Here is a 12,651-nt window from a genome sequence, read left to right on the forward strand (position 1 = left end):
CTTTGGAGAACTGGTTTTTAATGGAATTTAATGAAACAGAGATAGGTGCCCACTTGCTGGCAGTTGGCCACAAAATTCTAGAATGGGATTTTTGCAAAGACAGTGACGAGCAACTGGATTAAGGAGTGGTGGCTGTGATTCAGCCCGGTTCTCTAAGACTCCTGCCAGGTATATCTCAGCTGGTTTTAGAGGTGTCGTGAGGCTGGTGACTCTGGAGAATGACATACGCAGTGAGTCTGGGTTTCAGCAGAACTTCAGTAGCATCTTTTTGGGATGAGATGAGATATGTGACTAGGATGGTTTATTTTTTGGCTGAGTGAGCAACTATATTTGGAACAGAAGAATGAAGAGGTTGATAGTTGGCTCGGGGCTTTGCGCTCAGGCTTCACCCATTTGGCCCAGACTTTAAGCAACATTTGGGTTGGACAACAGTTCATCATATCTGTCCCTGATGCTGAGCTGGGAACGGTAATGAATGCAGGGTGTGGTGGAACTGGGATCCCCAAATGCTCATCATGGGTAAGAATCATGGTTAAAACCAGCAGATTGAAATTGAACAGGAGTAAATATGGAGGGACAGTATTTAGATTCCAATAATCAATTACATAAAGAGACTATTAGGGAGATGCGACCTGATAATTGTCCTTCTGCTGAAAGATTATAAACCCTGGAAGTCTGGTTGAGAGTAAGTTTAAAATGAGCTAATATAAAATGACTCCTAAAAATACAGTGTGGCTAATAATTTTAGATTTTATTAATAAAAGTATAAAGAAGCCTAATTTCAAGTTCATGGACTTGGTTGGGTCAGCAGCATTAGAGAGGGAGAGAGGAACGAAGGGAGAAGGAGGGAGAGAGAGAGAAAAAAAAAGAACTTGAATTGTACAGAAGCCTTGCTTGCCTTGCCACTCAATGAGTATGTGTGCCTGCGGCTAAGTGTTGGGATTTGTTAATCTGATATTCTCTTTGCTAGTTTTCTTTCCTTTGTGTCTCTCTGAGCACTTCCCTGCGTTGAGTCTGGTTCTACTCTACGTAGGCACATCTTATAATACCATGTGTTAAAGCACGAGAGGCTCCCTAAATGCAAGCAATTGATTTGTGATCAAGCAAAGAGCAATGATCTGGTCCAGCACTGGTGGATTTCTTGAGAGGTGATAATGCTGTTCTCCAAAGTGGCACCTCTTTTCCAGGGTGATTTAGGTGGCACTCAGTTTTCGCCTTGTGTGCTGATTTTAGAGTCCACTTTCTATGTGAGCTATGACTCCGCTCTATAGTGTCAGGATTGATGGGTGTGATGGCTCTGCTCTAAGTTGAGAGGGATGCTCACAAGGAGGAGGGTGAAATGGCATTCAAAGAACAGTTGAGGGAACTGGGATGTTTTGCCTGTAGAATGGAAGCTTGAGAGGATTGTGAGAACTGTGTTTGCTTATCTGAAGGGCTGTAATGTGCCTGGATATGCTCCTCGTGTATTGTAGCAGGAATAGATTCAGACATAGTCCGTGGAAGTTATACATGACCTGATGAAGTGATGATTTTTCTAGTAATTTAGGACAAGGAGTGGAGTAGATCACCCTCACAAGGTAGTAAGCTCCCTGTCCCTTGAGGTAACCCAGCAGGAACTGGACGAGCACATGTCTGAGATGTTCATAGGCAGCTTTTGTTTCGTCAGGAAGCTTCCATTCCTCCTTCTTTTGGTTAGCGTACCTATTTTCCTCTAAGAACTCCTGATAAGAACTCCACTCACAATCCATGTGTTTTGGGCGAAGTGATGTTGACTCCATCCTTGGCTTCAGGAATGAGCCTGTGGGATTCAGGCCTGGCATCTCACCCTTCTGGCTGTAGTGATTGGTTAGGGGTAGGCACATGACCTACTTCTGGTCAAATAGAATGGTTGAGCAAGAAACATGGCTCTCTTTTCCATTGGGTCTGAAGCAGGTAGGATAGAAATCAGGAGAGGGTAGCCCTCTTGACACACCAAGAGCTTGAGGATGGAGAAATCACGAAGGGGAGTAGAGTCAAGAGATGGAGAGGGACCAGTCCTGAGGACCATTAAACCATGCCTGAAATTGGCACCTGCAGGACCAATCAGTTATGTGAGCCAATACATCCCATTTTGTGGGAAGACAATTTGAGTAGGATTTTCCATAACTGGTGAACAAGAGTCCTTGATAGTTCAGTATGTGCCATGAGGTATCGTCTATGATTCTCCATGGGGTGAGTTGCATTATTCACCAATCTCTCTCTCTCAGATGTATCGACAAAGGAGCTAAATGTCATCTTGAGCCTCATGAGCAAGAAATACATTGCAAGTGGCAGAAAACTCCTGAGCACAGAGTTGGAGTCAATTTCTCCTAAATGTTTCTGGATGTATCTCCTCCTATACTAGAGATGGAATCAGTAGTAAAAAAAGAAAAGGAGAGCATTTGGCTTTAACATCCTTGGGTATTGTCAAAGCTACTTAAAATTCTTAGTCCGCAGTCACTAACTTAACCAGCACTGCCCTGTGTAATTGTATGTGGGTGGTGATGGTGATAGCGGAAGCAACTGTGATGTGGAAGGTTGGAATTGCATCAAAGGAATTTCATGAGCTCAGAGATGACAAGAGCAGGGGGCTAAAAGATTATGGAGTCATCTAAGCCCAGAGGTGACAAAGACACCCTCATGAATCCCAGGCCTATATGACTCGATAGTGTGGTTTCAGCACAGTCTGGGACCTTGGGGTGCCCCGAGTGGCTTCTAATTCCAAGCTCCACTTCCTTCTTTCTCCTTCATCACTGAAAAGAAAGACCAACTCACACCGGTTGTATATTCATTCAATAAATATTATAGCCCCTGGCTGAGACTTTCCAGTGCTGGGAATACTGCAAAGAACAAGCTAAGTGCCCTCCTCATGGAGTGAACATTCTGAGAGGAAAGACGGGTGTTAAGCAAATATGGTGCAATATAACTTCAGTTAGTGTATTAGTTTCCTTTTGCTGCTGTAACAAATTTCCACACACTTAGTGGCTTAAAACAACATAAGTTCATTATCTGACAGTTCTGGAGCTCCGAAGTCTCATATGGGTTTTACCAGGTTAAAATCAAGGTGTCAGCAGAACTGTGTTCTCCCTGGAGGTTCTAGGGGAGAACTCGTTTCCTTGGCTTTTCCAGTTTCTAGAGGCTGCACATACTGTGTGGCAATTCCCTTCCTCGCATCGCTCAGACCTCTGCTCCTGCCGTCACATCTTCTTCTCTGACTCTGACCCTCCTGCCTCCTCTTATAAAGATCCTTAGGATTAGGTTGGGCCCACTCAGATAATCCAGGATAATCTCCTCATCTTAACTTAACCACATCTGCAAAGTCCGCATTGCCATATAAGGCAGCATATTCACAGGCTGCAGAGTTTGGGTTGCACACATCCCTGGGAACTACTCCTCAGCCTACCACAGTGGTTGCAGGTGTTGGGAAGAAAATCAAAGCAAGGCGAAGGGAGTGGGGATGGAGTTGGAGCAGAAGGGCTTGTATCGTGGTAGCATTTGTGTTGCAACACAAAGAAGTACAGGTATGAGCCGTGGGAAAGCTGAGAGGAAAGGCTTCCAGCAAGAAGGACCAGTGAAGGCAAAGCCTTTGAGGTGGACTTGGGCTTGGACTGTTTGAAGAACTGAAAGGAGGGCTGAGTGCTGGAGCAGAGGGAAGAGAAAATGGTGAGGTTGGGGCTGACCCAGTGATTTAGTGGTTAAGTTCACTCACTTTGTCTGTTTTGGCGGCCCAGGGTTTGTGGGTTCAGATTCCAGGCACGGACTTACATACTGCTTTTCAAGCTATGCTGTGGCGGCATGCCATATACAAAGTAGAGGAAGATTGGCACAGATATTAGCTCAGGGCCAATCTTCCTCAGCAAAAAAAAAAGAAAGGAAAAGAAAATGATGAGGTAGATGAGACAGGCTGGACCTTGTGTGGGGCTTCGTTGTTCCTGCTAAGTGTTTAGATTTTATTCCAAAGGTGATGACAAAGTGTTGGAGGGTTTTGATCAAGGAAATGATATGCTCTGATTCAATAATGGAGAAGACCCCTCTGGCTGTTGTGTGAACAGACCACGGAGCTGGGGCAGGAGTGGAAGCAGAGAGATGAGCTGAGAGGCTCCTGCAGTTGTCCTCTGATGGAATTATGGCGGGACTATGGTGTTGGGTGAGGGTGGTGAAAAGTGGTCAGATTTGGGGTATATTTTGATCTTAGAATCAACAGGACTTGCTGATAAATTGGATGTGAAATGTGAGGGAAAGAGATGTGTCAAGGATGACACCTTTTCAGCAGGAGAATCTGGGTGAATAGAGTGCCATTTAGGCTATGGAAAGCACTGGGGGAGGAGAAGATTTTTTAAATTTATTTTTAAAGCAAGATTGGCCCTGAGCTAACATCTGTTGCCAATCTTCCTCTTTTTGCTTGAGGAAGACTGTTGCTGAGCTAACATCTGTGCCCAGCTTCCTCCATTTCCTATGTGGGATGCCGCCACAGCATGGCTTGATGAGCAGTGTGTAGGTCCGCGCCTGGGATCCAAACCTGTGAACCCTGGGCCGCTGAAGTGGAGCGTGTGAACTTAACCGCTACGCCACAGGGCTGACCCTAAATTTCTTTTTTTTAATGAAAGTCTAGGACGGAAATTAAGAATTCCGTTTTGACATAAAAGTTTGGACTTTTAAGCCTAAAAGGTGTTCAAGAGGTGATGTCAAGTGAGAAGTTCCATAATCCACGTCTGGAGTTCAGAGGAAACACTGGGGCAGGAGAGAGAAATTTGGGAGTGAGTGTGTGGATGGTATTCAAGCCACGGGGCTGGATGAGATCAGCGAGGCAGTGAGGTTAGAAGCTGGAGAGACGAGGCGCCAGGGCAGATCTCCAGGGGTCCTCCAACATCGAGGGCTTGGGAGGATGCTGCAGTAAAAGAAATAGAGACGGAGATCCAGAGAGCCGATGGAAAACCAGGAGAGGCTGGGGTCCTAGACGCCTAGGGGCAAGGAGGGTGATCAGCTGTGCCAAATGCTGCTCCTGGTTCGAGTAAGAATTGCTAGCAGTCTGAGGACTGGCAACCCACTGGGGTGGTGACATGGAGGTGTCTAGGAACCTTAGGGGAGATGCTTCTGTGCACTGGAGAGTTGGAAGCCCCGCTCAAGAGGATGACAGAGACGACGCGTGAAGAGGGATTGAAGGTGGCGAGGAGAGACAAGTTTTCCAAGGAGGTTTGCTCTAGGGGAGACAGGGGAAAGAGGGTGGTCACTGGAGGGGGAGGCGGGTACCAAGGTGATGGGAGATGCTGGTGAGCCCGTAAGCTTAGGGAATGATCCAGTGAGGAAGGAAAGGCTGTTCATGGAGGAGCCCATGGGGAGGAAGATGTCAGCACAGTCCCTGAATAGGAGAGGAGCAATGCGGTCCCCTGCACAGATGGAGGCGTTGACCTTAGTCAGATGATCAGTGGGGATTTAAGATTTGTGTCCTGAAAGTCACAGCCAGTAGTCAGCCTGGTCTGTGTCTTTTTTCTAATCACAGTGAGCTGCTTGGGGGTGGCAGGAGGTTGCATTTATTCAGGCTGGGGTTTTTCCAGGAGGTTACCACAGAGCGGGAGGGTGGCTAGAAGCTCGAGATGGCTGCAGGGAGTGACAACCGTGATCACAGGGAGGGTGGGGAGGGACTGAGGAGCCTGAGGTTTTGAGCCAGGTGTGATCTCAGCCGGATACCAAGACAGCTGGAAGTCGTGAGACCTCCCTCGGAGTTCCTCCAGCTCTGACTGTCTTCTGGCCGCGTTCCCTTCTCACCTTAACCGCCCACTCCTGCAGCCCAGATGGGGCAGCGTTTCTCAGTGACCGCAGAAACCCCCCGTGCTTGCTAAAAAGACAGATCCCTGGGCCCCATCCTTGGCCTACTGAATCCAAATCTTTGGGGATGGGCCAGTTTCTACACATGAAGCAGGGGCCCCGGGGCCCCCAGCCCCCATGGGGTTGAGAACCAACGCCTTCAGAACGTCAACTTGCTTTGCAAAGCAACCTTGACTTAACTCTGCTCTAGGTCATGTTAGCTAATTGATTGGGAGACACTGGCAGGAAATTTTGATTTTCCCACTAGTCTTCAGCACTGCAAATTCCCCTGACCTTTTTGTAAAAATTTTCCTTTCCTCCTAAAAAGCCACCACACGCACCGCCCTTCCAGTGGAAATTCCTGAAAGATGCTAATATTTGGTATCCGGAGGTTTTGGTGTGTGGTGAGTTTGGCTAAGAAAGCAGAGCTTTGTGGACTCATGAATAAACTCTAAGGACATATTCTCTCTCCTTGAAAGTTTATTTCCCCACTGGAAAACCATCTGCTTTTCCACCACCGCCCTCAGCTCCACAATACATAAAAGCTTGTTTGACCCTTCTTTTTGGCCATGAACACATGCCATTTGGCTTCACAGAGGTATTCATTATACTCAGAAAGTTACTTCACATAAGATGTAAAATTTTAAAATGAGGGCTAGCAGGGTACGTGTTGGAGTAGATTTATCCTCTTGTCAATGAGTCAATGCCAGTTGCTGTGAGAATCTTTGCTCCATTGATAGATTGGCTACTGCGATCTGCATTCAGTTTTTTTTTCAGACCAGGCTCTTTCTTGCCCCAGGGCCTTTGCATATGCCACCTGTTCCATCTGCAAATCTCCTCCCTCCAGCCCCATTTCACATGGCTGGTTCCTTTTTATTCTTCTGGCCTCTGTTTAAATATTACCTCCTCAGAAAGGCTTCTCTGACTATTATTTCTACTATAGGTCTTCTGCCCACTGCCACCTCCCCCATTTCTTATTTCAGCACCACATTTGTTTCCTTTATTGCTTTTGTTACAGTCTGTGATTATTTCACTATTTACTTAATCATCATCTAGATCCTCCAATAGATTGTAAGGGCTAAGAGGGTAGGACCTAGTCTGCTTTGTTTCTCATTTTGTCCCCAGTGCCTGGCACATTATGGGTCCTCAATTTGTTAATTGACTGATTTGAATATGTTCAATACGGGGAGTGAGGTGATTAAAAGACGTTTTGGTCCATCTTCCTTCTGGACCAGTTAGCATTAGGTTCAGCAGCAGGTGCCCGAAAACTAAAAATAACAGAGGCTTGAACATGATAGGCCTTTGTCTCTTTCTCTAGTATGGTGGTTCCATGGCATCAGGGACTCAGATTCTTTCCAGAATTTAGCTGTTGGGCTATGGGTTTGGTCATTGTACTCAAGCTCCAAGGTGACAGCCACAGCTCCAGCCATCACATCCATATTCTAGGCAGAAGTTTAGAGCAAGAGGTGAAAACTATAATGTAAAAAAGTTCATGCCAGCTGTCTTTTAAGAAAGTTTCCTAGAAGATGCCACCATAACACTTCTGCTTTCATTTCACTGGCTAATACTTAGTCACATGGCCATATTTATCTGCAAGGGAGCCTGGGAAATGTAGTCCTTTCGGGGGGGACATTTCTGCTCTGAATAAAATTGGAGAGTTTTATTATAAGGATGATAAGGAATATAGATACTTGAGTAGGCAACTTTCAGTCTCTGCCATATGTCTCCTGCTCAAAAACCTTCTATGGCTCCCTAGTACTTATGTCAGGAGTTCTTAACCAGGGTTGTGTATCAGAAACACTTGGGGAAATTTTTCAGAAGGCACGTGCTTGGGCTTCAACCTCTGAGATTCAGTAGATCTGGGGAGGTGTTTGTAAGCAAGGCTTCAGAGGGTCAGTTATATCCCCCAGCCCCAGCAAAAGCCCGCATCCTGAATCATTTGAGAAACACAAGAATCAGGCAAGTGAGGAGCAGAAGGTTGTCTTTCTTCTTGACGAGGCTGTTTGGAGAATGCAGCTTTTGTTGTGCTGACCAATAGGCTTTCTCATACTTCCTTCCTTGGATTGGACACACTTATTTGGCTGTAGGCAGAGTGGCTCCCCGTGGGAGGACCCTCGCCTCCGATGCCATGGTGGGGAGCAGGCTGAAACACAGATGCTCTGTGGGCAGGAGGTCCACGCAGACTGGGCCACCCACGCCCATTTCCTCCTCCCCAACCCTCGGATCAGCTGAATTGTGCCTATTTCCCATTCCCCTCCAGGGGAGGCGTGAGCAAGGAGTGGGACAAGAGGCCAGGAGGGTTGCTCTGGGGAAGCTGAGGAGTGGGGAACAGCATAAGAACCTCTAAATTGCTTCGTAAAGCTCAAGTCCCTCGGTAAAGCATCTGAGCACCTGTGTGGTCTGCCTGGGACCTATGTTTCCAACTTTCTCTCTTCCTTCTTCGCAGCCCCTCTGCTCCAACATTTTCTTACCCCAGTGCCTTTGCTCGTGCTATTTTCCTGCCTGGAAGGCCCTTCCTTTTTATCGCTGCAAGTTAGACTCCAACCCCCTTCAGAGTCCAGAGCCAATGTCATATTCTCCAGGAAGTCTCCATCAACCCCACGATGCCAAATCCACCTCTCTTTGCTCTGTGTTCCCACGGCACCTCGTTTCTGACATGTACCCCATCTTCTCGTTATTTACACATGCGTCTGCGGCAGAAACTGCTAGCTGCCTAGCGCGGAAACAACAAGAGAGAGGCTTGCAGGAAAGGTGTGGGGGGGTGGACAGCGGAGGGCTGGGAGGAGATAAATGTATGGCTGCATCTGTTTGGAGCGCACTGGTGGCTGCCCCCTGCAGACTGGGCATGCGCGGTCCGGTCACCATCGGCCTCACTGTGCCCTGCATTGCTTACGCTGGGTCCTCCTCACATAATTACTTTACCTGCCTGGCCTTTGTAGGTGTTTGGCCTTGTGACCCATGTTCTACAGTCTCCCTGGGATGTGGCTGAGCCCATTTTGCCTGAAAGACCTCCAGAGACAGAGAAATGTCCATGGTCAGCCTATGGCCTTGCAAACACCGCCATCAGTCTTCTGATAACTTGCACTCAGTGACCTCAGTCCTGTATCTCGGGGTCACACAGATTACACTGTCTCTTGCACATGACAATCCTTCCGACATTCAACGTCAGATTATGTCGCCCTTGTTTCAATCTCTCCTCAAGGGTAAGCACTCGGTAACTCTCAGCTGTTTTTATGAATGATGTTATTATTAACGTTATGCCTGATTGTTAAATGCCAGCTAGGAGCATTTGCAAATGAAGTAAGCCTGGGTCAGCAAAGGGAGTCAAGAGTGTCGGAATTTTATGGGCATTTTAGGAATCATTAGCCCAGGGATAATGGACCCCCTCACGTGTCCATTGGTAAGTGGAAAGTGGCTCCTTGGAGCATAGTGCTGATTCTCAGGCTGCATCTGGGCTCACTGGGAAAGGATTCTGGGATGGATTAGTGATGGCTGCCAGGAAGAGAAAGGAGAGGATGGTGGAGGGATGTCAGTCATTTGCTATCTCTGATTTTACCCAACTTCAAAGGCCCAGAGAGTTGGACAAGGTCCCTCTTAGAGTAAGGTGCAGTATGGGATCCAGAATCTCTGACTTCCATTCTTGAGTTTTCTTCCTTTTGACCAAGCTGCCTCACTGCTCTTGGTATCTCTGGAGGAATTCCAGAGGCCAATGAGATGCTTATCAAGGCTTAGTGGGTTTTTTCCGTTGTTCCCTCATTTTCTTGCCTACTACCTATCTTAGCTACCTCCTCCAAAGGCGGCCTTTTTGTTAATCTGCCTGTGCATCTCTTTCCCTAGTTAAATAAAAAAGAATCATCTTGCTTCTTCCTCTGCCATTCTTTTTGGAAAAACACAATAATCAGTCTTTAATGAGCTTGTGACTCTGAACCGAGGTATAATAATTTCAGTGACTCTGCAGCTTCCGTTGATGGAAATATATTTATTTTAGAAGCTGATGACCTGTGGGAAAAGACTATTATTCCAAATATCATGATGAGGTCATGGGAGCTGATGGAGGTCTTGGGGCGGGGTGGGGGGGGGGAGAGGGGAAGAGAACCAGTGAAAATTAGAATTGCATATGCATGAAAATAGACTGATTTCTATTCTGAACAAGAGAGCCTGGTTTTGCGATTCTTTAGGGGTGTTGAAGCGAAATGTACACAGATGGGAGAAGTTTCTTGTGGGTGGCTCAGCCCTTTGCCTAGGGTTCTATTAGGTGACATGAGGGATGGTAGCCGAGGTCAGCCTTAGGTCCTAGGATGGAAGACTAGCGGGTGCTGGGAGTGGAGAACGGGACGGTCAGGGGTCGTGCTTCATGTCTTTATAGGACCTTAGACTTGTTTCCCTATTGAAATTTTACATAAGGTGCTACACTTTCTATTATATAAAAGCTGGATGGTAAAAAACAAGCAAACAAAAGTGCACTGTCACCCATAATCCCATCCCTCAGTCATTACCCCTAAGCAGTTCTATGTATATACACCCCCCCCCCATGTATATGTATGGCGATCTTGTTAGACATATTCTTCTTTAATTTTTACTGTGCAGTACGTTGTGATTATCTTCCTTGGTCAATAAATACAGATCTGTGATGTCGTATTGGACATTCCTTGATTGCCTTCCAAACAACTATTCCTACCTTCTCGTTTCTTAACAGAGTGCGGAATTTCCAAGCCCAGTGGTCAGGAAGAGTCATCTTACCCCCAGCTCCAGGGTGAACTTTGATGGGATTGCTCCAATCAGCCTATCTTATTACCCAGACCTTGGCAATTGGTTCAGAGAGGGGCACTTGACCCAGTTTGGACCCAAGAGGAGACATTTGCTGAGAACTTCTGAGCTAGACAGTTTGTCTCTCTTTCATGGAAGCGTCTGGAATTGATACTCTCTCTTCCCTACCTTGAGTGGTGTGGCCTAAGAAGGTGGGCCTGGAAGTCCAGTGGTCATTGTTACTAACAGGAGCACGGCTAGCTGAGACTGAAGCTGTACAGAGCAGAGTTGAGAGGCTGGCAGAAAACCTGAATCAGAGTCCAGACTCTTTCAGGAACCTCTGGATCAAATCTTGCCCAAGGCTCATGCCCCCTCTAGAATTTCAGTTAAATGAGTCAGTAATTTAAGCCTATTTGAGTCGTGTTATCTGTTACTGGCGACCCAAAACATCCTAAATAATACATGCATTTAAAATAATTGTATTCTATTCTATTACATGGATGTGTGAAAAGCATTTTCCTGTTTACTACCCAATCTGACCTTTAAGCGGTCTTATGAAGTAAACAAGTCTCTATTTGGCAAGTGTAGAACTAAGGCCCGGAGAGGACAACTGAGCTATCTAAAGTCACACAGCCAGTTAGTGGCAGAACCAGGCTCCCTGCCGTCTTGAGCAAAGCTTTTAATGGTCATCGATTCCTCAAGGCAGAGACATTATGGACCAGTGAGTAAAAGAATTCTGAAGGATGGCACCGCATCGTTAGGCTGACAGTCAGGATGGGAAAGTGACATGGCATGTGAACCAGCTGCATCCTGGATTTGAAACCTAGGGTTTAAAGCATGAAAAAGTTTAGAGAGAGATTAGAGTACTGATTCTCAAACTGTGGTCTGGGGACCCTGAGGGTTCCTGAGATCTTTTCAAGAGATTTGTGAGCTCAAAAGCATTTTCATAATAACATTAAAATGATATTTTCTCTTTTATTCTCATTCTCTCGTAAGTGTGCAGTGGAGTTTTCCAGAGGCTACATGACACGCGACACACAAGGGACTGAATGCAGAAGGGAATAGGAGAATCCAGCTGTCTTCTATTAAGCCAGACATTAAACAGATCTGCAGAAATGTCAAACAATGCCACTCTTCTCACTAACTTTTTTATTGTTGTTTAGAAAATAGTTACTTTTCCAAAATGTGTTATTTATGTTAACATATAATGTTTTTTCATCATTTTTGAAAATGAACTTATAAACAAATAATTTAAAATTTTTTCAGTTTTAATTTTGAATATAGTCGATATTGGTAGATCTAACTTACATAAACAAAAGCTGTCTGGGTTCTCAATATTTTTTTTTCCTTTTTTTTTTTTAAGGAAGATTGGCCCTGAGCTCACATCTGTTGCCAATCTTCCTCTTTTTGCTTGAGGAAGGTTGTCGCTGAGCTAACATCTGTGCCAATCTTCCTCTATTTTATGTGGGACGCAGCCACAGCATGGCTTGACGAGTGGTGTTAGGTCTGTGCCAGGATCCAAACTTGCCAACCCCAGGCTACTGAAGCAGAGTGCTTGAACTTAACCACTACGCCACAGGGCTGGCCCCTGGGTTCTCACTATTTTTAAGTGTGTAAAAATATTTGTGGACATAAAATTTGAGAAAAGTTGGAGTAAAAGATAAATATAATTTTCAGTAAAACTTCTTTCAGCAGACTCACTCAGGCAAGTCTAGCTTCTTGCTAGCTTCTGACACCTAGACTCCAGGCACAAAATACATGTGACCTAGAGATTTAGTCATTGGCAGATAATATGATGAGTATGGTTTAAACCGACTTGTACAACTTTGGCCCTTTAGGATCAAAATGAATTTGATGTCTACTTTGATCAAATTGATCAGGAACTGACTAGCTGTGTTCGTTACTTTGTAGACACAGAGTCAGGAGAGTTCTGTGTAGTAAGAGGCATTTCCCTCACTGACACAGCCCGTGTGACTCAGGGTCTCTGGTGGCCAGCAACAGAGCTGACGGGCTAATTGGGCAGAGACGTTGTTTATCAAAAGAGCATTGGGAGCTTTCAGAATTCTTAGGAGAAATGCAGAG

The 12,651-nt window shown here is 45.9% G+C and overlaps 1 long non-coding RNA gene across 2 annotated transcripts in view; it reads left to right on the forward strand.

Moving 5' to 3' along the window:
- Positions 1–11,695, forward strand: part of LOC139075065 (uncharacterized) — an 80,474-nt gene extending 68,779 nt beyond the window's left edge. For both annotated transcript variants that reach the window (XR_011525099.1, XR_011525098.1), the window contains exons 11-12: positions 10,520–10,781; positions 11,566–11,695. This is a non-coding gene — a long non-coding RNA (uncharacterized lncRNA). The remainder of the gene's footprint in view (positions 1–10,519; positions 10,782–11,565) is intronic.
- The last annotated feature ends 956 nt before the right edge of the window (positions 11,696–12,651 follow it).

The sequence above is a fragment of the Equus przewalskii genome, chromosome 13, assembly GCF_037783145.1.
Source record: "Equus przewalskii isolate Varuska chromosome 13, EquPr2, whole genome shotgun sequence".
NCBI classification, from domain to species: domain Eukaryota; kingdom Metazoa; phylum Chordata; class Mammalia; order Perissodactyla; family Equidae; genus Equus; species Equus przewalskii.